The 26,173-nt window shown below is 42.7% G+C and overlaps 2 long non-coding RNA genes across 2 annotated transcripts; one reads left to right on the forward strand and one right to left on the reverse strand.

Annotated features, from left to right (window-relative positions):
• Positions 1 to 265: 265 nt before the first annotated feature.
• Positions 266 to 25,368, reverse strand: LOC123482004. The gene is made up of 3 exons (XR_006657506.1): positions 25,324 to 25,368; positions 21,175 to 21,177; positions 266 to 335 (listed from the first exon to the last, which is right to left on the reverse strand). It is a non-coding gene; the product is annotated as an uncharacterized LOC123482004 (long non-coding RNA).
• LOC121541247 lies at positions 21,004 to 25,545 on the forward strand. The gene is made up of 2 exons (XR_005995732.1): positions 21,004 to 21,058; positions 24,855 to 25,545. It is a non-coding gene; the product is annotated as an uncharacterized LOC121541247 (long non-coding RNA).
• Positions 25,546 to 26,173: the final 628 nt, after the last annotated feature.

The following is a 26,173-nucleotide window of genomic DNA, read 5'->3' on the forward strand; positions in this document are numbered from 1 at the left end:
ATTAGACCTTGGTGGCGAGTTGATGGTGGAGGGCAGGTTGCCCAATGCCGGTGTTGCTGCTGGGATAACTAACGATGGAGTTAAAGCCATGGCCACAGCTGAGCTCGTAGGTGCCTCTGTATCCCACGGGAAGGTGACAGCCTCAATGCGTCTGGCAGCTGATACAGGCTTTGGAGTAGGCAAGGATGGGGTCGAGGCACAATTTCTTGGTACAGGCTTCTCTATCGGGAAGAAAACATCAATTTCTCTTTTTGGTACCAAGCTTGAATGGGACTTCAGCAAGTGACACACCACCACTCAGAGCCCAGAGGTCCACTGCTTTGGAGATGTATTCACTCCACCTGATTAGTTCTCATATAGCCTACAGATAAGGCTTCAGGGCCACAGATGTGCTTGGCTTCTTTTATACTAAAAGAAAACAGCTTCATGTATTGTACTTAATCAGTGGACTGTATTTACAATATATTCTTATCAACTCTATTGGCGACTGGACTGTTATTTTTTATGCACGCACACAGAAAAACATGCACGCACACACACACAAAAACATACACACACACACACACCTCACACAGAGGTATAGGTCATGGAAGCCTTGTCCCCTCCACAGCACAATTATCACCCTCCAGTGGTCAAGCTGAGCTACTGCATTAGAGGACACTTTTGGCTGGCCTTCAGAAACGCGTGTGTGTGTGTGTGGACGTGTTTAACCATACTTGTGTGGACCAGAAGTCCCCACAAGAATAGTAAACCAATAAATGTTTTACCAACTGGGGACATTTTGTTGGTCCCCACAAGGTCAAATGCTATTTCTAAGGGGTTTAGGGTTAAGGTACCCGCCCACCCGACTAGAATCACTACTCTCGACGGGTCTGACCTAGAGTATGTGGACAACTACAAATACCTAGGTGTCTGGTTAGACTGTAAACTCTCCTTCCAGACTCACATTAAGAATCTCCAATCCAAAGTTAAATCTAGAATCGGCTTCCTATTTCGCAACAAAGCCTCCTTCACACATGCTGCCAAACATGCCCTCGTAAAACTGACTATCCTACCGATCCTTGACTTCGGCGATGTCATTTACAAAATAGCCTCCAACACTCTACTCAGCAAATTGGATGTAGTCTATCACAGTGCCATCCGTTTTGTCTCCAAAGCCCCATACACTACCCACCACTGTGACCTGTACCCTCTTGTTGGCTGGTCCTCACTACATGTTCGTCGTCATACCCACTGGCTCCAGGCCATCTATAAATCACTGCTAGGCAAATCCCCGCCTTATCTTAGCTCATTGGTCACCATAGCAGCACCCACCCGTAGTCTGCGCTCCAGCAGATATATCTCACTGGTCATCCCCAAAGCCAACACCTCCTTTGGCCGCCATTACTTCCAGTTTTCTGCTGCCAATGACTGGAACGAATTGCAAAAATCTCTGAAGCTGGAGACTCTTATCTCCCTCACTACCTTTAAGCATCAGTTGTCAGAGCACCTTACCGATCACTCCACCTGTACACAGCCCATCTGAAATTAGCCCACCCAACTACCTCATCCCTATATTGTTACTTATTTTGCTCTTTTGCACCCCAGTATCTCTATTTGCACATAATCTCTTGCACATCTAGCATTCCAGTGTTAATACTAATTGTAATTATTTTGCACTGTAGCCTATTTATTGCCTTACCTCCATAACTTGCTACATTTGCACACACTGTATATATATATTTTCTGTTGTATTTTTATTTATTTTTTATTATTGTTTTTATATATATATATATATTTTTTTTGACTTTATGTTTTTTTACCCCATATGTAACTCTGTGTTGTTGTTTTTATCGCACTGCTTTGCTTTATCTTGGCCAGGTCGCAGTTGTAAATGAGAACTTGTTCTCAACTGGTTTACCTGGTTAAATAAAGGTTAAATAAAAAATTAATAAAAATAAGGTTAGAATTAGTGTTAGGGTTAGGTTCTAGTGTTCGGGTTAGGAGCTAGGGTTAGGTTTAGGGTTAAGGTTAGGTTTTTGGGTTAAGGTTAGGGTTAGGGTTAAGGTTAAGGTTAAGGTTAAGGTTAGGGTTAGGGTAAGGGTACGGGTTAGGGTTAGGTTTTGGGTTAGTGGTTAGGGAAAATAGGATTTTGAATGGGACTGAATTGTATGTCCCTACAAGGTTAGCTGTGCAAGACTGTGTGTGTGTGTGTGTGTGTGTGTGTGTGTGTGTGTGTGTGTGTGTGTGTGTGTGTGTGTGTGTGTGTGTGTGTGTGTGTGTGTGTGTGTGTGTGTGTGTGTGTGTGTGTGTGTGTGTGAGTGTGTGTGTGTGTGTGTGTGTGTGTGTGTGTGATAGACAGGGAAACAGAGGTTTGTTCAGTTTATTGTGTTAAGGTCCTGAGTTGGACGAACAGACTTATCAACTACAGGAAGATAGGAAGGAATGGACAGGAAGAGAAACATTAGAGATGAGGGGACAATTAATAAATAAGATTAATACAATATAGTAATATGAGATATTCATCTTAATAAATCCACATAAACAGATTCAATAACTATTAAAATAAATACTTCATACATTCACTTTTAAATGGTTACTGCTAGTATATGACTAAAATAAATACTTGCTAAACTGTGTTTTCAAGTGTTACATTAACTATATAACTAACCGAATAAATATAAAGTCTGTATGTATTATGAAAAGTATATAGATACAAATTCTGCATTTTTACTCATGACTACAAAGTATATATATTAGTGCTTCCCAAACTTTTTCACTCATTCCCCCATTTCATCACAAGCACTGTCCATGACACAAACTGTTCACACCCCTCTTGTTGGCATTTTTAAAGCTTATTTCCTGCAATTCTACACATTTTGCCATGTCTTATACAGTATTTGTTCAAGATTAACTGAGTGACTCAAACATTACAACAAAATCAATGGGCTAAAACACCTAGCTAAATAAATATGGACTAGTTGATCGGTTATAAATAGCTGTCTAAGGTCTGCAATGACAACATGACAAGAGGAAAACAGCTGATTCACTACCAAATTTCAAAAGTGTTCCTTTTTTATGCTACTATTACAACTTTCAAGAGTAAACTGAAAGCCTGACTGAGTTCCTTCAAAAAACATCAACCCAGTATGCTACGTAATATGGGAGGAATTGCCAATTCTGAGGTACCAGATTATGTGTGTACCAGGCGAAATGTGGAAGAGATACCATCTGCAGGGACCAAATGTCGTTTGGAGCTGAAAAAATGTGTAACCTATACCAGTTGATAATGTGAGGTGCTGTTTCACCCATTTCAGTGCTACGTTTTTTAGCCAGGCCCGTTGTTCTGTTGTTAAATATGTTAAAATAATTCCCTGAATTATTGTAATTGATGGTAATAATATTGATAATAAAATATTTTGCTCATGTTACTGTGCTGTTGTTTGAATATTGTTTGTTAGGTTAGAATTTATTTAAAAATGATTAGTAAACCTGTAGAGGCTAAATCACACTGTAGGCCTATCCGCAATTTGATGTAATAAAAATGTATTGTTAACCAGGTTTGTGTCTTTATTTCGACATTTTGAATAATGGTGTAATAACCCATGACATCTTTATACCTTGGAAGGTGAGGGAGTAGCTCTTTATAAACGGATGACTTTATTACTTACCCGGAGCATGGTGTAACAGGCAGGCAGTCAAGTGTATAGGGTGCATTCCAATACTCTAACAATGATACCAATATTGACCGACCGGCTCGATTCGGTCTTATGTAGCAACATTTGAAATTGTGTTTTTTGCATTGGATAAAAGTAGAGACTCAGAGCTAGAAAATGGTATTTCATACACTGAAGTTGAGGAACAATGGGAAAGTAATTCTGCTTTGAAAGTTGATAAACTTGTAACCTCACTTTTGAGAAAATGGCCCTTGAATGTTTTGGGAAACCTACAGGAGAGCTCTCCTTTGTCTACACCCATTCAGGATCGTTCACACCCTCTTAAGCCTTAGCCCCACCCATCTCTTTAAGGATTCACATGTGATGCCATGTACTAAACAACCAAAGATTACAAGATTGAAGGCTGGTTTATACTACGTCTATCGACAGTTGTCGCAGTGACGTCATTGTCGTTGTCGTTGTCGTTGTCGTTATTAAAAAGTATAAACACAAAATCTACAGGCTGCATGACAGCCTGGTGGTCCAAAATAGCATAAATTGAGTATTTTAAACACCTATAAAACCACCTGTCTAGCAATCCATGCAACGAAAAGCAACTTTCTAAACAATGTTTTGGTTTGTTTCTAGCTTGTTAGCTGGCTAGCCAGTTCAAATAATGACCATATCATATACCTGACAACGTCTTCACTTTAGCTCATTTGTCTTCATTATTACAGGAAAATACAAACGCACAACAACATCATTATTTACAAGTTAATGGCGAGCCAATTACAGAAAATAGGTTACGGTTCTGAGTGTGACGAAATTAAAGCAGGTCATTCTACTGGAGAATATTATAACTTGGACACTGTCTCGTTGGCCTAACGTTATATCCTAATTTGACTTTGGTGCATGTTCTTCACATTACCGTCTCTGGTAAACACATACTATATCAAATAAAATCAATGTTGCACAGGATACAGAAGGTGTAGTGAAATGGTTACTTACATAGTGGAGTCTTTTGTTTAGACATGTAGCTAGCTAGCTAAACAATGAAGCATAATCCCAACTCATAATGTTACTACCCTGCATGAATCTGCAGGTAGCTAACCAACCAGGTACAATGTTAGCTAGCTAGCTAACATTAGGCTATAACTAGAAATGCAAATGGCTCTGATATACGAATAATATTACTACACAGATCATACACGTAACGTTAGCTAGCGAGCCAGCCAGCTAATGTTAGCTAGCTAGCTAACAGTAAGCTTTAACTTGAAATGAAAATGACTTTCTGACAAAATTAGAAACGTATAATATCTGAAAATGTAGCTAGCTAGACTATCTTACCCGTATATATGGATGGACGCTTCTCCCTCTCTGTCACGGATGACATGGTTGCCCTTAGTTTGAAGATGTAATCCGGAGACAGGTGTTTTATACAACAGCCTTCTGTGTGTTCTCTTTTTGATTCCCTCTGCATATTTGCAATCAAACGCCAGATTTTTTTCCATCTCCTTAGCTATCATACTCTAATTCCACCCGGCATTCCACTGATTTCAAAACTCGGTCCTCCAGAAAGTGGAGAGCAACACTTATGCAGTTCTACTACGTGATATCTTTCAAAATAGCGCGTTAGAAAGGATTACCTACACATACTGACCAGCTCATATTATAGACAAAAGCGTGCTACATGGCAGACCAATCCGAACGTATCTCTCGGCATGTCCAGCCCTTCCATTATCTCAGCCAATCATGGCTAGCGGGAAGGTTCCTGTCTTTTTCCGTGGCTAATCCAACTAGGCTCATAATTTAACAATTGTATTCGTATATACAGATGGCATACACATTTGTTATGAAGGCACATGAAAGTTCACATGTTCCAGAAGGCATTTCTGCCAAAAAACGCATTTTGATAAAAAAAAAAAGGTTTAAGTTCAAATGGCTCCCCTGTGAAGTAGTGACGCCTAGTTTCCTGAAATGAGTCAGGTAACTCAAGTGCTCCACCCCTGGTGGCGTGTATGTGTAATGACGTTAATCCTACATTACCACATTCCTCCCCTCTTAAGATTTTATTATAAAATCTTCACAAATAAACCCTTTTTTAGGATATACAACATAAGACATTCCCTATGCTCTTCTATTGCGTGAATAAAGTAATTCTGAAATAAAGGTCCTTTAACTGAAACATTATTTTGAACTTGTTATGTACTCTACTGATCTAAACAAGTCAGTGTAATGTCGTATCGGGTGAATGGTGGCAATTATTGCTGATAAACAAAGGAGTCCGCTCATACTGAACTTTGATCATAAGGTTTATTCAGATCACAAGCTTCAGCATAAGTGACAGATGTCATGACATCCGGAGAGCGACGCCTCAGATTGAAATGGCCGCTCTGCCCTTTCATCGTTTAACCCCTACTTATAAACAATGCAAAAAGATGGGCTCCCTCTTCTGGCCAATCACCAGTCTCCCCTGTCTACAACACACTTCCTGTCTGTTGTATGTGGCGTTACACTAAAACATTCCCTCTTGATACTAAAATTAACGTCCTCTCTGGTTCCACTTAAAACATTAACAACGTCATAATCTCAATACACGACAGTAAACAATAAAAATGACATTTCACATGTTCACAATCATTTTATTTTATTTTCACATTCTTCATTAATTGTAAGTATTTAACTCTTGAGTCTATTTTACTGTGAATCTTTTAGTTGTCTTTTAAAAACAATTTACTGTATATCACAGTTTTTTTTTCTTCAGTTCAGTCTTTTAAGTGGCTTGGAAGCATTGCATGCCTCTGTGAACAATGAACACTAGGGGTAGGGTACATTCTCAACGGTGGAAAAGCCACCAGCTGTTTCTGAGTCGAGCTCAGAGTATCTGACTCTGAAACAGGGTTTTGCTCTTGTCGAACTGTTTCCTCTGTTACAGTCTCTCCCTGTGAAACGTGCACCACAGAAGCATTTGGATAGCTAGAGAACAGCCTGTCCTCTGCCATCACAACTGGTATCTCACTTGCTGTTCCTTCCCATCTGGCAAGAATCTGATCAACATGTCTGCGAACAACTTTACCATCTCATAACATTCCCTTGTAGGAGACGGGACCAGTCACTGAGTCTATGAATCCAGGAATCCATTTTGGCGAGTGACTGACATTTCTGGTAAGCACAGGGTCCCCCTCTCCAAAACCAGTGTGGAGCGTAGTCTACAACCTAATAACATCTCAACAGGTCCAGTGTGGAGCGTAGTCCACAACCTAATAACATCTCAATAGGTCCAGTGTGGAGCGTAGTCTACAACCTAATAACATCTCAACAGGTCCAGTGTGGAGCGTAGTCCACAACCTAATAATATCTCAACAGGTCCAGTGTGGAGCGTAGTCTACAACCTAATAACATCTCAACAGGTCCAGTGTGGAGCGTAGTCTACAACCTAATAACATCTCAACAGGTCCAGTGTGGAGCGTAGTCTACAACCTAATAACATCTCAACAGGTCCAGTGTGGAGCATAGTCTACAACCTAATAACATCTCAACAGGTCCAGTGTGGAGCGTAGTCTACAACCTAATAACATCTCAACAGGTCCAGTGTGGAGCGTAGTCTACAACCTAATAACATCTCAACAGGTCCAGTGTGGAGCGTAGTCCAAAACCTAATAACATCTCAGCAGGAGAAAGTCCTGTTGTTGATTGAGGTGTTCTGTAGCTGAACAGAACACATTACACTTTTTCTGCCATGCTCCCTTCTACTCTTTTCTTCATAATTTCTTAGAATGTCTGTACTGTGCGTTCCGCCAGTCCATTTGAAGATGGATGATATGGAGCAGATGCACAATACCGTTGTTTCTGAAGAATTCTTGCGTTTCTGTTCTCATGAAACTGGTCGCATTGTCACTCACCACTATCTCAGGTATCCCTTGGTTACTAAACCTCTGTCATAGGCCATCTATAGTAGTGGTGGATTAAGCAGAACTAACTGGATACACATCCATCCATTTTGAATGTGCTTTGATGATTATCAGGAACATTTCCCCCATGAACAGCCCTGCGTAATCTTCTCCAAGGTTTCACTGGAAACTCGCAAGGGTGGAGTGGAGCTGCTGCATGTGCCTTTCTGTGTTCCTGACACATGTTACATGTCTTGACTAGATTCTCTATCTCCTCATCTAGTTTTGGCCACCATCAGTAACTCCTAGCCAACGCTTTCATACGCAAGACCCCAGGGTGACTGATGTAGCTGCTGTAGGATAGCCTGGCATGCTGGAAGTGGAATAATCACTTGTGCTCCCCACAAAACGCAACCATCCTGTACGATCAACTCTGTTTCCCTGACACTGTTTGGTGTGAATTCAGTCCCTTCTGTTTGTTGTGGCCTTCCCCTTACCACATGTTCTCTAACTCCAGAAAGTACTGTATCTTTACCTGTCCAGGTTCTCACTTGCTCTGCGTTCACGAGTGCCGTGTCTGTGTCCACGAACATCAGCACTCTGTCCTCTTGAGCTGTTATGAAAGGCGTGTATGGAAGCGGAAGACGGCTCAAGGCATCTGCGTTCCCATGGTACTTTCCTGCCTTGAAAACGATGACATACTCGCACGCCCTCAACGTCACTGCCAACCTCTGGATTCTCTGAGACAACATCTGTGGAACTGCCTTCATTTAATTGAAAAGAGATGGTACATATGGTCAAATACCTGCCATATTTGTATTTGTGGAACCTCTGAATCCCAAACATTACTGCTAACCCCTCTTGTCTAGTTGGGAATAGTTCTTTTCTGCTGGGTTAAAAGTTCTCGACATGAACCCTATTGGTCTCACAGTTCCGTCCTGCATACGGTGTGACAGAACTGCCCCTAACCCGTAGGGTGACGCATCAAACGAGAGAATGAGGTCCTTCTCTCCACCGTAGTGAACCAAGACATCTGATGACTGCATCAGTTTCTTTGATTTTGCAAACGAAGCCTCCTGCTCCTTCCCCCACTGCCACTTTGTTTCTTTACACAGTAGTGTGTGAAGAGCTGCTAACACTGTTGACAAGTTTGGCAAAAATCTGTCATAATGGTTTAGCAGTCCCAGGTAACCTGTTATAGTGGTTTAGCAGTCCCAGGTAACCTGTTATATTGGTTTAGCAGTCCCAGGTAACCTGTTATAATGGTTTAGCAGTCTCAGTTAACCATTATAACAGGTTACATGGGACTGCTAAACCATCATAACAGGTTATCTGGGAATTCTAAACCATTATGACAGGTTTTTGCCAAAATTGTCAACAGGTAACCTGTTTAGCAGTCCCAGGTAACCTGTTATAATAGTTTAGCAGTCCCAGGTAACCGTTTAACTCAATCACATTTGTAGGAGCAGGTGCGTTCTGGATTGCTTGTACCTTGTCATTTAGTGGATGGATACCTGTGGCGTCCATTCTGTGTCCTAGGAACACTGCCTCATTCCCCATGAAGGTACACTTACTCCGCTTGAGACGTAAGCCCTCACTCTCCAATCTCTGTAGTACCTCAGTCAGTGTGCTCAGATGCTCCTGGTCACTCCTCCCCGTCACCAGGATGTCATCCAAGTAAATGGCAACGTGGAATCCCTTGAAGTACGCCCTCGATGGTCCTCTGAAAAATAGCAGGACTGCTGGAGACACCAAAAGGTAAACGTTTATACATAAACAACTCCTTGTGTGTATTTATTGTACAATGCTTAGATTCCTCATCCAGAGTGATCTGTTGGTATGCATGGCTCATATCTAACTTTGTAAATAGATCCTCTGTTTTTGGAATAGGATACTGCTCTAACTTGGATACTCTTAACAGTCAGTTTGTTTGGGGGGAACCAACTCTATATTAATGCCCATGATTTTGGAATGAGATCTTCGACGAGCAGATGTCCACATACTTTCGGTCATGTAGTGTATTTGTGCGTCTGTAACTCACTCATCATTATTCACGATTTATTCAGGATTATCCGTAATCATGGTAGCCTCCACATGAATGTAGAAGTGTTTTGAAACATATTATATTCTTATTTACAATACATGTGACTCCAAAATGACACAATACATTATTTACCATTCATTTATATTGGTTACAAAATAATCAGAAACACAACCAAAACAAACAGCAAATAGATCCCAAAAATGTGAAGAGTCACAAGCTTGATGTAGTCATTGCCTGCCATGAATATCAGACCAAATACTTAACTTTTTACTACTTTAATACACATACAAACAGAAATTATTCAGACCCCTTGACTTTATCCACATTTTGTTACTTTACAGCCTTATTCTAAAATGGATTAAATATTATTTTTCTCTCAGCAATCTACACACAATACCCCATAATGACAAAGCGAAAGCAGGTTTTTATAATTTTTTTGCAAATGTATAAAAAATAAAAACAGAAATACCTTATTTACATAAGTATTCATACCCTTTGCTATGAGACTCGAAATTCAGCTCAGGTGCATCCTGTTTCCATTGATCATCCTTGAGATGTTTCTACAACTTGATTGGAGTCCACCTGTGCTAAATTCAATTGATTGGACATGATTTGGAAAGGCACACACCTGTCTATATAAGGTCCCACAGTTGACAGTGCATGTCAGAGCAAAAACCAAGAGGTTGAAGGAATTGTCCGTAGTGCTCCAAGACAGAATTGTGTCGAGGCACAGCTCAAGGGGAATGGTGCCAAAACATTTTTGCAGCAATGAAGGTCCCCAAGAACACAGTGGCCTCCATCATTCTTAAATGGAAGAAGTTTGGAACCATCAAGATTCTTCCTAGAGCTGGCCGCCTGGCCAAACTGAGCAATCGGGGGAGAAGGGCCTTGGTCAGGGAGGTGACCAAGAATCCGATGGTCACTCTGACAGAGCTCTAGAGTTCCTCTGTGGAGATGGGAGAACATTCTAGAAGGACAACCATCTCTGTAGCGTTCCACCAATCAGGCCTTTATGGTAGAGTGGCCAGATGGAAGCCACTCCTCAGTAAAAGGCACATGACAGCCTGCTTGGAGTTTGCCTAAAGGCCCCCAAAGACTCTCAGACCATGAGAACCAAGATTCTCTGATCTGATGAAACCAAGATTGAATTTTTGAAGACATTCATTTTCATTTTTAGAGCGGCCACTAGTATCTGGTCAATATAATGGATAATCTCTGATTGTAGCAACTACAATATATCATTATTGTTGACAAAAATTGAGAAAGTGTCAGTTTGTCACTTTCAAGGGATTGTAGTCATGACATATTCAGATGCTTAGGACATTCACTCAAATATGGGTTGTTCATTTAGATTTTGATAAAAATTATCAAGTATGCAACGACTTCCTGGTGTGGTCAGAAATACTTAATCTTCTTCGATGGGGTTTAACGGCAGTTGACATCCAATGTTAATGGTGCATTACCACCACTAGCTGGACAGGGTATTGAATGTGAAAATAAAAAACCATTGCGGGAAAGGGGGAAAACGACATCATACAAAATGTAACATTAAACACGTCAATTAACAAAACCCATGTGAAGAGTGAAGTGAGTCCACTCCAAAATACATCCCTATTGATGTCTTCAGTTATATCCTCTGCCTTTACTTCTTGCACCACTCCAGAAATAATCCCCTTGATAGGCGCCCTGCTACGAAAATCCATACAGGAAACATTCCACTCCAATATCTTTTTCAGTCTTAAAACATGCTTCTTCTGCTCTGCAGACACACAAAAAATCAAAATAAGACCACTTCTTGTGACTCTCACTGACATTCCACTCCCCCAACGCCACCTAGCCAACATGTCTCCATCCTCCAGCCCCATTGGATCAACATGCTTGTAGTCAGTGTCTTAGACAAATATGTTAACCTGGACTCTTACAATAACTCAGTAAAACCCGGTAGTGATTTCTAAGTGGAAAGTGAAAGTGTCAGACTCTTGTGGGGACTTTTTGTGCGTGTGTGTGTTTGTGTGTGTGGGTGTGTGTGTTTGTGTGTGTGTGTGCGTGTGTGTTTGTGTGTGTGTGTGTGTGTGTGTGTGTCAGACCTGGCCATAAGGGGGCAGTTGAAAATTGTTACATTTTTGCATTCAAATTATACTGAATTCTGCTTATATAATCACGCTATACCATAATAAACATAAAGTCTAAATGCAGAGACTCCGAGATCACTGAGTGCTTTTGAAGTATGTAGCATATCTCTGCTGCGCTGTATCAGCCCAATGGACTGTGCCCTACAGCAATACTGTTTAGATGGGAAATTACCCTATTACAAGCAGCCTATGTGAATGCAGCCGTACACACAGCTGTCTTACCAAAATGATGCAAACTAAATGCTGAAAATAGTAGCCTAGTTACAATGGCTTGTGAAAGTATTCACCCCCTTGGCATTTTTCCTATTTTGTTGCCTTACAACCTGGAATTTAAATGGATTTTTGGGGGGTTTGTATCATTTGATTTACACAACATGCCTTCCACTTTGAAGATGCAAAATATTTTTTCTTGTGAAACAAACAAGAAATAAGACAAAAAAACAGAACTTAAGCGTGCATAACTATTCACCCACCAAAGTCAATACTTTGTAGAGCCAACTTTTGCAGCAATTACAGCTGCAAGTCTTTTGGGGAATGTCTCTATAAGCTTGGCACATCTAGCCACTGGAATTTTTGCCCATTCTTCAAGGCAAAACTGCTCCAGCTCCTTCAAGTTGGATGGGTTCCGCTGGTGTACAGCAATCTTTAAGTCATACCACAGATTCTCAATTGGATTGAAGTCTGGCCTTTGACTAGGCCATTCCAAGACATTTAAATGTTTTCCCTTAAACCACTCGAGTGTTGCTTTAGCAGTATGCTTAGGGTCATTGTCCTGCTGGAAGGTGAACCTCCGTCCCAGTCTCAAATCTCTGGAAGACTGAAACAGGTTTCCCTCAAGAATTTTCCTGTATTTTGCGCCATCCATCATTCCTTCAATTCTGACCAGTTTCACATGCCCTGCTGATGAAAAACATCCCCACAGCATGATGCTGCCACCACTATGCTTCACTGTGGGAATGGTGTTCTCAGGGTGATGAGAGGTGTTGGGTTTGCCCCAGACATAGCGTTTTCCTTGATGGCCAAAAAGCTCAATTTTAGTCTCATCTGACCAGAGTACCTTCTTCCATATGTTTGGGGAGTCTCCCACATGCCTTTTGGCGAACACCAAATGTGTTTGCTTATTTTTTTCTTTAAGCAATGATTTTTTTCTGGCCACTCTTCCGTAAAGCCCAGCTCTGTGGAGTGTACGGCTTAAAGTGGTCCGATTAAGAGATTCTCCATACTCCGCTATGGAGCTTTGCAGCTCCTTCAGGGTTATCTTTGGTCTCTTTGTTGCCTCTCTGATTAATGCCCTCCTTGCCTGGTCCGTGAGTTTTGGTGGGCGGCCCTCTCTTGGCAGGTTTGTTGTAGTGCCATATTTTTTTTTTTTTTAAATAATGGATTTAATGGTGCTCCGTGGCATTTTCAAAGTTTCTGATATTTTTTTATAACCCAACCCTGATCTGTACTTCTCCACAACTTTGTCCCTGACCTGTTTGGAGAGCTCCTTGGTCTTCATGGTGCCGCTTGCTTGGTGGTGCCACTTGCTTAGTGGTGTTGCAGACTCTGGGGCCTTTCAGAACAGGTGTATATACACTACCATTCAAAACTTAGAAATGTTCTTGTTTTCGAAAGAAAAGCAATTTTTTTGCCCACTAAAATAACATCAAATTGATCAGAAATACATTTTAGACATTGTTAATGTTGTAAATGGCTATTGTAAATGGCTATTGTAGCATCAACCCTCAGTCCTGTGTTCCAATGGCACGTTGTGTTTGCTAATCCAAGTTTATCATTTTAAAAGGCGAATTGATCATTAGAAAACCCTTTTGCAATTATGTTAGCACAGCTGAAAACTGTTGTGCTGATTGAAGAAGCAATAAAACTGGCCTTCTTGAGACTAGTTGAGTATCTGAAATTGTGGGTTTGATTACAGAATCAAAATGGCCAGAAACAAATAACTTTCTTCTGAAACTCGTCAGTCTATTCTTGTTCTGAGAAATGAAGGCTTTTCCATGTGAGAAATTGCCAAGAAACTGAAGATCTCGTACAACGCTGTGTACTATTCCCTTCACAGAACAGCGCAAACTGGCTCTAACCAGAATAGAAAGAGCAGTGGGAGGCCCCAGTGCACAACTGAGCAAGAGGACAAATACATTAGAGTGTCTAGTTTGAGAAACAGATGCCTCACAGGTCCTCAACTGGCAGCTTCATTAAATAGTACCCGCAAAACACCAGTCTAGACGTCAACAGTGAAGAGGAGACTCCGGGATGCTGACCCTCTAGGCAGAGTTGCAAAGAAAAAGCCATATCTCAGACTGGCCAATACAAATAAAAGATTAAGATGGGCAAAAAAACACAGACACTGGACAGAGGAAGATTGGAAAAAAGTGTTATGGACAGACGAATTGAAGTTTGAGGTGTTCGGATCACAAAGAAGAACATTTGTGAGATGCAGACCAAATGAAAAGATGCTGGAGGAGTGCTTGATGCCATCTGTCAAGCATGGTGGAGGCAATGTGATGGTCTGGGGGTGCTTTTGTGGTGGTAAAGTGGGAGATTTGTACAGGGTAAAAGGGATCTTGAAGAAGGAAGGTTATCACTCCATTTTGGACGGCGCTTGATTGGAGCCAATTTCCTCCTACAACAGGACAATGACCCAAAGCACAGCTCCAAACTATGCAAGAACTATTTAGGGAAGAAGCAGTCAGCTGGTATTCTGTCTATAATGGAGTGGCCAGCACAGTCACCGGATCTCAACCCTATTGAGCTGTTGTGGGAGCAGCTTGACCATATGGTACGTAAGAAGTGCCCATCAAGCCAATCCAACTTGTGGGAGGTGCTTTAGGAAGCATGGGGTGAAATCTCTTCAGATTACCTCAACAAATTGACAACTAGAATGCCAAAGCTCTGCAAGGCTGTAATTGGAGGATTCTTTGACGAAAGCAAAGTTTGAAGGACACAATTATTATTTCAATTAAAAATCATTATTTCTAACCTTGTCAATGACTAAATTTTCTATGCATTTTGCTATATTTCCTATTCAAACTCATTTAATGTATGTTTTCATGGAAAACAAGGAAATGTCTAAGTGACCCCAAACTTTTGAACGGTAGTGTATACTGAGATCATGTGACAGGTCATGTGACACTTAGATTTCACACAGGTGGACTTTATTTAACTAATTATGTGACTTCTGAAGGTAATTGGTTGCACCAGATCTTATTTAGGGTCTTCATAGCAAATAGAGTGAATACATATGCACGCACCACTTTCCGTTATTTATTTTTTATACTTTTTTGAAACAAGTTATTTTTTCATTTCACTTCACCAATTTGGACTATTTTGTGTATGTCCATTTAAATTACAGATTGTAATGCAACAAAATAGGAAAAACGCCAAGGGGGAAATCCGTCGATTGAAATAGATTTATTAGGCCCTAATCTATGGATTTCACGAGTACAGATATGCATCTGTTGGTCACAGATACCTTAAAAAGAAAGGTAGGGGCGTGGATCAGAAAACCAGTCAGTATCTGGTGTGACCACAATTTGCTTCATGCAGCGTGACACATCTCCTTCGAATAGAGTTGATCAGGCTGTTGATTGTGGCCTGTGGAATGTTGTCCCACTCTTCAATGGCTGTGCAAAGTTGCTGGATATTGGCGGGAACTGGAATACGCTGTCGTACACGTCGATCCAGATCATCCCAAACATGCTCAATGGGTGACATGTCTGGTGAGTATGCAGGCCATGGAAGAACTTGTACATTTTCAGCTTCCAGGAATTGTGTACAGATCCTTGCGACATGGGGCCGTGCATTATAATACTGAAACATGAGGTGATGGCAGCAGATAAATGGCACGACAATGGGCCTCAGGATCTCATCACGGTATCTCTTTGCATTTAATTTGACAATGATAAAATGCAATTGGGTTAGTTGTCCGTAGCTTATGCCTGACATAACATTACCCCACCGCCACCATGGTGCACTCTGTTCACAACGTTGACATCAGCAAACCGCTCGCCCACACGACGCCATAAACCAAGACCCTGGTGAGGAGGACGAGCATGCAGATGACCTTCCCTGAGACAGTTTCTGACAGTTTGTGCAGAAGTTCTTCGGTTGTGCTGTGCAAACCATCAGCTGTCCGGGTGGCTAGTCTCAGACGATCCCGCAGGTGAAGAAGCGGGATGTGGTGGTCCTGGGCTGGCGTGGTTACATGCAGTCTGCGGTTGTGAGGCCGGTTGGACATGCTGCCAAATTTAGAAGTGTCAAATGCCCTGTTAGTGCTGTGAACACTACGTGTGAGAAAAAACCTCAAGAAATACTGACGCAATATTGCAAATATGACTCCTAGACCATTTCTTGGTGTGCTGTGTCCTGTGTTTCTGAGTCACAACAATAAACCATAAGAATGTCTTAAGATACGTTTGGCTCAATGTCAGATGGAACATGCACTGAGTGGATCTTCTCTGCCTGGTTATGCTGTTGAAGATGAAGTCTGTGGCCTAGAGGATCTGAAGGCCCTACAAATATTGTCTTTAGTCTATAGTCCAGAGTTACCATTTAGGTTGTTCAGAATGTGCGAATGCTACAAAGTCTGTTAACTCATTTCTGTTTTCAGACGCTTGCACACAGGTCAATTTTTATGAACCTGTGTTTAGTTTCAGGTTGCGAGATTGGTTTAGGGTGTTTGATATGTTCCAACAAGTGCATTTATTTTACCACAGACAAATTTTACTCCGCTGGTCCCTTCTGAACAAAAGACAGAACTTTCACTACCCTTCTAGAAGGTTGAGCAATGGTAGAGGACTTTTGGAGCCCCCATGCTAGAGGCAATGTCTAATGGATGAAGAGCTTGAGCTAGACGGAAGTCTAGAGACCAATGGAGCTGGTGGAAGGCTTGAGGCGGACGGAGGGAGTGGAGGTGGTGTCGGGTTACACGTAATCTCTCGTGGACAGATTCACGTGTAAACGGGAAGTGACAACTATTGCAATAATTGAACTTCTTGGTAACCTATAACTCTGTGCACCCGGTAACCCACTCACTCTACGTTCCACAGCCTAAGTGCAGCGATGCCCCCTGCACGAGTCCGGTCGCCCCTGCCCGGACTCAGTCCCAGCGGAGGGGCCTGGTGATGGGGAAACCACCGCCTGGCCCCCTATCTCCGGAGCCAGAGCCCCCATCTTCTTCTCACCCTCTACCCGCCTGCTCGGGTCTCACAGTCTGTTTCTGGCCCCTGCCTGCCCTCTCCCTGGGCGTGATAGTCCAGCTTACTCCCTGGAAGCCCAGACCTCCAGGCCTACAGGCCTCCACACCTACTCACCCGTCCCAGTCGAACACTCCTATCTCTGGACATCACCCATGGCCAAATAACACACACAAACACACAGGTCAATTTCAAAGTTATCAACTTCACTTCTTCATCAGTGGATGACGGATGAATTGCTGCCTTGTTCAGAGCTCTGGCCCGGCTGGTGTTATGAGGCAGACAATGGAAGCTATAATACCGGGATTGCGTTTGAATCGATGTATTCCAGTGGCAGAGCCCCACCTGTTTTGAGCCCCACCTGTTTAGCTAAAAAGAAAAAGCACGTTATTTTGGCATTAATTCATGTCACAGATATGTTTGCAAACAATGAAAAAAAAAAGTTAATCAAGCTGCATACTAACATGGTCTCTCTCTTGAGTAAGGCAGCTCCAAAATGCAGGTGTTTCAGCCTAGCTCAGTGCTTTCTGTGGTGGAGGGGCAGCCAGCAGAATATAGAGAGCGTAGGCGTTGGTAATCTTCTCTAGTTGCGCCGTGATTGGCTCAGTGTTCTGTCACTCATGGGGACACTACGTCACCACAGAATCTACAGGGAGAGATAGTTCAAGCCCCCTTTGGTGCTGCCATAGATTTACATTAGAAGTGTCCATCCAAGAAGGCTTAAGGTCATTGGCTACAGATGAAATGACGTCAAATCACATTATATCTACCGTAGCTTTGATTGGACTGATCATGTTACTTTCAAAATCTTAGCTAGCAAGCTAGACAAGCAGTCATCATTATGAATCACGTCGACAATCTACTGGCAAATCCTCTTCAATCCTTGTCATATGAAGATTAATTATAGATAAAAGGTATCGGTGCTCATCGGCCATTAACATAAACATTACACAACAAGTCGGAAATCGCAAATTCAACAATGAGTAGTTTGGATGGAATCAATGGCTAAATGCAAGCGTTGCAAAGCAATCACTATTTTGCTTGCCCAGCCTGCTATTATGTGGAGAGGGTGTGTGGTCCAAGTCTGGGTTTAAGGATTTAAAACATCTGTCTGAAATGGTCTCTTTTCCAAGCTTAAAAGGATAAACATTCACTCACAACACATTGGGCCAGAAAAGGTTGAATACATTGGCCATGCTGTCAATCCAGCATGACCTCTGCTCGGTTCAAAACAACTGGAAACTCGGAACTGGGAAATCTCAGACTTCAGTGAGTTCAAGACAACTGGGAACTCTGAAAAAACTGTCTCCGACTGGGAAAATACGTTTTGAAAGGTCATCCAACAAAAAGTTCAGTAATAGACCCATGTAATTCCAGTTGTTATTGCGAGAGTTGTTTTGTTTGTGCAAGGCGCTGTCTGTGCGTCAATTTAATGTTTATAAAAGTGGATCTTCGTGATTGTATTTTCCTTCCTTTTTAGACCACATAGGCCTAATAAAATACTTTAAATGGCAGGCTAGCCGCGTCGCTCTCTCTCTGTCTGAATCTATCTGTATTTCTGTCTGTGTCCATTTTGAAAGTGCTGAACAAATAGGCCTACCTCATCACAGCTCCTTTGCTTGCAGTTGCTTATACTTAGAGCTATGTGTTAATGATATAAGAACAAACATTATGAATTTACTGAACATAAATGTAATAATGTTTGTGTATGGTTCAAAATTCAAAACATTTGTTGTCGTTCGTTATTATTGAAGGACAATGAGGTTCTTATCGACTTAAATTAATCCACAAGGAGTCAGTAGAAACCAAATTTGTTTAAGCAAGTCAGCCATATCAGCTATGGCTTTAAAGATTCAGTAAATGAGGCTGAATGAACTGTTTCGCTGCCAGACGAGGCTCCGCTGATAGCCAGGTGTAGCAGCGGTAAAGATGAATTCCTTGGTGCTGAAAGGAAAGCTCCGCTGTCAGGACAGCTTTATGTAGGCCCTAACAGTTTGTGGGCATTGTTTGTCACTGTTATAGTGCAATTAATGTATTGTTTAGTGTTGACTTGTGCAGTGGCTTTGCTGGCATGCCCCACCAAGATTTACATGCTAAAATCGCCACTGAGTGATTCATGTGTGCTGCGGTCTATTACAGAATCTTGATTAAAGTTCCTTGTCCCAATGCTGCATTGCAGTGTGCCGCACGTCACAAGAGTTCCCAAGCCAAACTCGTCAAAGATCGGGCCCACGTTTTACCGCAAGACGTGAAAAATAAGTACTTCATCTCCCCGCCAAAGCATTTCTCATCATTTGAAGCCTACAAAAGACCAACAAACCTGTTTCAATAAAAGGTCAAAAGGCTACCCTCTCCTTGTGTTTCATCCATGCCTCAACCCAGGTCTGCCAGGCCTCAACCTGAACTCAGGCCACCAAGGCCTCAACTCAGGCCATCAAGGCCTCAACTCATGGTATCCAGGCCTCAACTCAGGGCCCTACCAACCAGGCCTCACCACCCCAGCCCTACCAGTCTCCGGGTCAGCCCTATCCCAGCTCAGCGCTACCAGTCTCCGGCTCAGCCCTATCCCGGCTCAGCCCTACCAGTCTCCGGCTCAGCCCTACCAGTCTCCGGCTCAGCCCTACCAGCCTCCAGCCCAGCCATACCAGAATCCAGCCCCCTGCTCAGCCCTACCAGCCCTTGGCACAGCTATACCAGGCTCCAGCCCAGGCCCCAGCTCAGCCCCATCAGCCTCTGGCCCAGGCCCCAGCTCAGCTACCAGCCCAACCTAACCAGGCCCCAGCTCAGCTACCAGCCCAACCTAACCAGGCCCCAGCTCAGCTACCAGCCCAACCTTACCAGGCCTCAGCTCAGCTACCAGCCCAACCTTACCAGACCCCAGCTCAGCTACCAGCCCAACCTTACCAGGCCCCAGCTCAGCTACCAGCCCAAACTTACCAGGCCCTAGCTCAGCTACCAGCCCAACCTTACCAGACCCCAGCTCAGCTACCAGCCCAACCTTACCAGGCCCCAGCTCAGCTACCAGCCCAACCTTACCAGGCCTCAGCTAAGCTACCAGCCCAACCTTACCTAGCAACAAGCCCAGTGGCTCCAGCTTAGCAACCAGCTCAGCATTACCAGTCCCAAGTCCAACAACCGGCTCAGCATTACCAGTTCCAAGTCCAACAACCAGCTCAGCATTATCAGGCTTCCTATGCCTACCCTGAGCAGCCAGCCAGCTAACCCAATCCCCAGCCAAGATGGGACGGATACCAGACACCTAGTCATGAACCCAACGTGCCACCCCTCCAGAGTGTTCCCCCTCCAGTGGCCAGTGCCAAGCGCTATACCTCCAGTGGTCAGTGGACCAAACCCCCACTTTTCCATTATCCAGGATTTCTCCATTCTCCTTCGTGCATATCACCTTATCAGTCAGTAGAGGCCTTCAGTTATTGGGAGTACACATTCCTACAATCCACTGCTGTCCACTAAATAATTACACTTCTCATACACAAAGAGCTTAACCCTAACACTACTATAAAACAGTCATTTACAATGTATCAATACTGAATGTATTATTACTTAAACTCTGTATGTATTTCTGACCGTTTTTTATTTTATTTTGAGTGGCAGCCTACAGGTACAGGTTTTATAAACGTATAAATGTAAATGGATAATGTACCTGTAACCCCCAAACAAAACAGTGACAAAATAAATAAATAATTGGTCCAAAAGAAATGACCCCGAGAGAGTCTGATGCTCTCACACTTTCATTTTCTACTTCTTAGAAATAACTGCTGGGTTTTACTGAGTTGTTGTAAGAGTCAAAGTTAACATATTTGTTTAAGACACGGACTACAAGTATATTATTACAATAGGGCTGGAGGATGGAGACGTTGGCTGGGTGGGGTTGGAGGAGTGGGAAGGGAGGTTGGGGGTGGAGGCCCACTTCTTTTCCTGTTTATACTCTACAAGTAGTGGCATGTTAGCTAAACAGATAAGTACCCAGCCTATCAGTTTCCCCCTCCCCTTCTCTGATAAAACCATGTACTCTAATTGGTTGGTTGTACTTCATGGGCTAATAATGATAGAGAAGTAGAACTATAAATGTTTGAGCCGCAACAGTACGACATCACATCCACTTCAAGATTCCAATCCTGAGAACACCTGTAGACAGAGCAGAAAGGTAAGTATCAAACTAAACTACTCTGAACAAACTTTTAGTGTCACCACACTTGGGGTTGTGAACAAAAGAAAAGGATGACTGTGTGTACACTGAGTATACAAAACATTAGGAACAACTTCCTAATATTGAGTTGCACATAGGGCTGTGGCGGTCAATACATTTTGTCAGCCGGTTATTGTCAAGCAAAGACTGCCGGTCTCACAGTAATTGACCTTTAACATAAACACATTTAACATCTCCAGGTCTCTATGCATGGAACATCTACATTTAAAAAAGTTGAATAAATAAATTTAATATACACCATCACAATAAATTCATTGTTTATTTTAGTCAGGTCTAAAGAAACATTATTTCAGAAGAACAGAATGTGTTGGCCTACTGTATGTTAGTTATCTGTCTATGCTCCATGCCATAGACTGTAGTTTTGTTCATTTAGTTGACAAGATATGCTTATAAGCAATGTTCCCTCTCAGCTGCGCGCCTGTGTGCACGGGCCCACAGCTCCCTTCGAACTGCTGCGCAGCAGAAATATGAGCCCGCGCAGAGAAGCACGAGATTGAACTTCAGATAACTTTCTACAGTTTTTATATTAGTTAACACTATCAATGATTCGGTCTCCTTTGGGAATTGTAATCGAATTAACGCAATATTAGCCACTTTCAATCTAATAACTGAACTGAATGACTACAGACCAGTAGCACTCACTTCCGTCCTCATGAAGTGCTTTGAGAGGCTAGTCAAAGACCATATCACCACCTCCCTCCCCGACACACTCAACCCTCTCCCATTCACCTAGCGCCCTGACAGATCCTCGGACGACGCAATCGCCATTGCACTTCACACTGCCCTTACCCACCTGAACAAAAGTAATGGATTTGTGAGGATGCTGTTCATCGACTACAGCTCTGCCTTCAATACCATAGTGCCCAGTTGCGGTCGGTGCCGTTTAAGATGGGAGGATGATTTATATTTTTTATGAACATGGCTTTATTTCTATTACAGCATATTGTATGACTGTCATTCATATTCCATTTACCCAGCTCAATAGAGCATCGATAGGTTTAGGCTACAACATGATAGTCTAATTTTCCCTGTACCCATCATTAGGTTGCTACACCTAGTCTATGAATGAAAGTTCGAGAGAATTTTGAGTAATCAAGGTGACAGACAGTGACACATTCAATACCGCCTTGCACACTCTTGCCTGCATCTACTGTAGCTGATCTAGGGTGTAATCATTAGTCAACAGTTGCAAACGATAGTTTCTATTGGACAAATTCAGGTATGTTTATCCACGTTTCGTTCCGTTTAAGAAACGTTTTTCAACAGAATCGGTGCAATGAATACACCTCTGATCACACTCAAACACAGTTTACTTTCAACCAGACACATACAAACAGCTCGTTGTATATACAGTGCATTCTGAAAGTATGAAACATGAGTCCATGCAACCTATTATGTGACTTGTTAAGCACATTTTTACTCCTGAACTTATTTAAGCTTGCCATTACAAAGGGGTTGAATACGTATTGACTGAAGCCATTTAGCTTTTCATTTTTTATTAAGTTGTAAAAAAAAATATGGGGTATTGTGTGTAGGCCAGTGACACAAAATCTAAATTGTATTCATTTAAAATTCAGGCTGTAACACAACAAAATGTGGAAAATGTCAAGGGTTGTGAATACTGTCTGAAGGCACTGTATATGCTCCCACCCTTCTGATCACTAACAAAAATAACAATGGGAGATTCTTAATTGGGAAAAAGTCCTTTCCTCAACTCCTCCGTCCTCCTTTCCTTCCTGACCGGGAAACCGATAAGTGGTTGAGTGGTCAAGGAGAGGGTCAATTCGTCAAGAAAGCTCAAGAGTATCCTACCTGAGTCCTCCGTGGAAGAGTTTTGAGATCCACCACATCCCCTTTGAATCAGCTGTTTTGTCGGAAGAGAAAAACATGCATATGTTTAAAAACAATATTCTACTTTTATCTAAAAAATGTCTAGCACAACTAGCTTAATTTATTTTTACTACTTTACACTTATTTTGGGATTCCAACCTTGTAAACGTCCTTTGCATGGTGACTCGTGAGTGGGGAAAGTGTCTCTTTACATACAAGTGCATTTTCATCCACGTTCCCTCACCTCGTCGCCTCTCCTTGATTACCTTTGACCTTTTTCAAAACGAATCGAGACAGAGGGTGAAGGTGTTGAAAACCCCATTTTGAAACACCCTAAGAAATTCCTTATGTCAGCGGACCATTGAGCCTTGAGGCAGAGCATCAACAGACTGTATGTCTGATTGCTATTGTATTTGTACATATGTATGTTTATTTATGTCTGTATCTGTATACCTATAGATACAGCCACATGGAGATTTGAGTACGTGTGTAACAGTATTGCTTCCATCCCTTTCCACTCCCCAACCTGGGCTTTAACCAGGGACCCTCTTTAACCAGGGACCCTCTGAACACATCAACAACTGACTCCCACGAAGCATCACTAACTAGCTAGCCATTTCACACCGGTTGCACTCACCTTCCTTTGACCGCCTCCTTCTCCTTACCTATGGCATCCTAACCTATCGCTCCACATACACTACATGACCAAAAGTATGTGGACACCTGCTCGTCGAACATCTCATTCCAAAATCATGAGCATTAATATGGAGTTGGTCCCCCCTTTGCTGCTACAACAGCCTCCACTCTTCTGGGAAGGCTTTCCACTAGATGTTGGAACATTGCTGCAGGGACTTGTTTCCATTAAGCCACAAGAGCATTAGTGAGGTCGGGCACTGATGTTGGGCGATTAGGCCTAGCCCGAACCATGAAAAACAGCCCCAGAACATTATTCCTTCTCCACCAAACATTACAGTTGGCACTATGTTTTCGGGAAGGTAGCATTCTCCTGGCATTCGCTAAACCCAGATTTGTCCGTTGGACTGCCAGATAGTGAAGCGTGATTTATCACTCCAGAGAAGGCGTTTACACTGCTCCAGAGTCCAATGGCGGCGAGCTTTACATCACTCCAGCCGACGCTTGGCATTGAGCATGGTGATCTTAGGCTTGTGTGCGGCTGTTCGGCCATGGAAACCCATTTCATGAAGCTGCCAACTAACAGTTCTTGTGCTGATGTTGCTTCCAGAGGTAGTTTGGAACTCAGTAGTGAGTGTTGCAACCGAGGACGGATGATTATTACGTGCTACGTGCTTCAGCCCTCAGCGGTCCTGTTCTGTGAGCTTATGTGGCCTACCACTTCGCGGCTTAGCCGTCGTTGCTCCTAGACGTTTCCACTTCACAATAACAGCACTTACAGCTGACTGGGGCCGCTCTAGCAGGGCAGAAATTTGACAAACTGACTTCTACTTTCTATGTTTGTCAATGGAGATTGCATGGATGTGTGCTCGATTTTATACACCTGTCAGCAACGGGTGTGGCTGAAATAGCTGAATAATTTAAAGGGGTGTCCACATACTCTTGTATATATAGTGTAGATTTCTGTGCTGTTAATGTTTGATAATGATCATTACCAATTCATGATCTATACCCACCCTCTTGACCTTAGCCTTACCCCATTGTAACCTTAACCCACATCTAAGTTGGTCGTTATTTGTTTTTGTTTAGTATTTATTAACAAACAATGTTGATCTCATCGACTGTCCGTTCTTTTATCCATAATATCATTCTCTTCATTTTCTCTCTCTCTCTCTCTCTCTCTCTCTCTCTCTCTCTCTCTCTCTCTCTCTCTCTCTCTCTCTCTCTCTCTCTCCATCCTGTGCTAACATCTGTCTTGTGTGTTTTCCAGTCATCACTGCCATTGAAGAGATGAAAAGGAGTGAGGAAAGAAGTATACCTGTAAAGGCATCCATTGAGACGCTGTATGACAACAAGGAAGACGGCAAGAGAGAGTGGCACGTGAAGTCAGTGACCGAGATTGGCAATATGGGTGTTGGTGGTGTGGCATCGAAGGAAAAAGGACTTAGTGGGCACCTTGACTACAGTTTGGGGAAGACTCAATTAGACCTTGGTGGCGAGTTGATGGTGGAGGGCAGGTTGCCCAATGCCGGTGTTGCTGCTGGGATAACTAACGATGGAGTTAAAGCCATGGCCACAGCTGAGCTCCTAGGTGCCTCTGTATCCCACGGGAAGTTGACAGCCACAATGCGTCTGGCAGCTGATACAGGCTTTGGAGTAGGTAAGGATGGGGTCGAGGCACAATTTTTTGGTACAGGCTTCTCTATCGGGAAGAAAACATCAATTTCTCTGTTTGGTACCAAGCTTGAATGGGACTTCAGCAAGTGACACACCACCACTCAGAGCCCAGAGGTCCACTGCTTTGGAGATGTATTCACTCCACCTGATTAGTTCTCATATAGCCTACAGATAAGGCTTCAGGGCCACAGATGTGCTTGGCTTCTTTTATACTAAAAGAAAACAGCTTCATGTATTGTACTTAATCAGTGGACTGTATTTACAATATATTCTTATCAACTCTATTGGTGACTGTTCTTTTTTATGCACACACACAAAAAAACACTCACAAACACACACACACCTCCACAGCACAATTGTTACCCTCCAGTGGTCAAGCTGAGCTACTGCATCAGAGGACACTTTTGGCTTGCCTTCAGAAACTTGTGTGTGTGTGCGTGGACGTGTTTAACTATACTTGTTGGGATCAGAAGTCCCCACAAGAATAGTAAACCAATAAATGTTTTACCAACTGGGGACATTTTGTTGGTCCCCACAAGGTCAAATGCTATTTATAGGGGGTTTAGGGTTAAGGTTAGAATTAGTGTTAGGGTTAGGAGATAGGGTTAGGGTTAGGAGCTAGGATTAGGTTTAGGGTTAGGGTTAAGGTTAGGTTTTTGGGTTAAGGTTAGGGTTAGGGTTAGGGTTAGGGTTAGGGTTAGGGTTAAGGTTAGGGTTAGGGTAAGGGTACGGGTTAGGGTTAGGTTTAGGGTTAGTGGTTAGGGAAAATAGGATTTTGAATGGGACTGAATTGTATGTCCCTACAAGGTTAGCTGTGCAAGACTGTGAGTGTGTGTATGTGTATGTGTGTGTGTGTGTGTGTGTGTGTGTGTGTGTGTGTGTGTGTGTGTGTGTGTGTGTGTGTGTGTGTGT

The sequence above is a fragment of the Coregonus clupeaformis genome, chromosome 27 (genome assembly GCF_020615455.1).
Source record: "Coregonus clupeaformis isolate EN_2021a chromosome 27, ASM2061545v1, whole genome shotgun sequence".
NCBI lineage: Eukaryota > Metazoa > Chordata > Actinopteri > Salmoniformes > Salmonidae > Coregonus > Coregonus clupeaformis.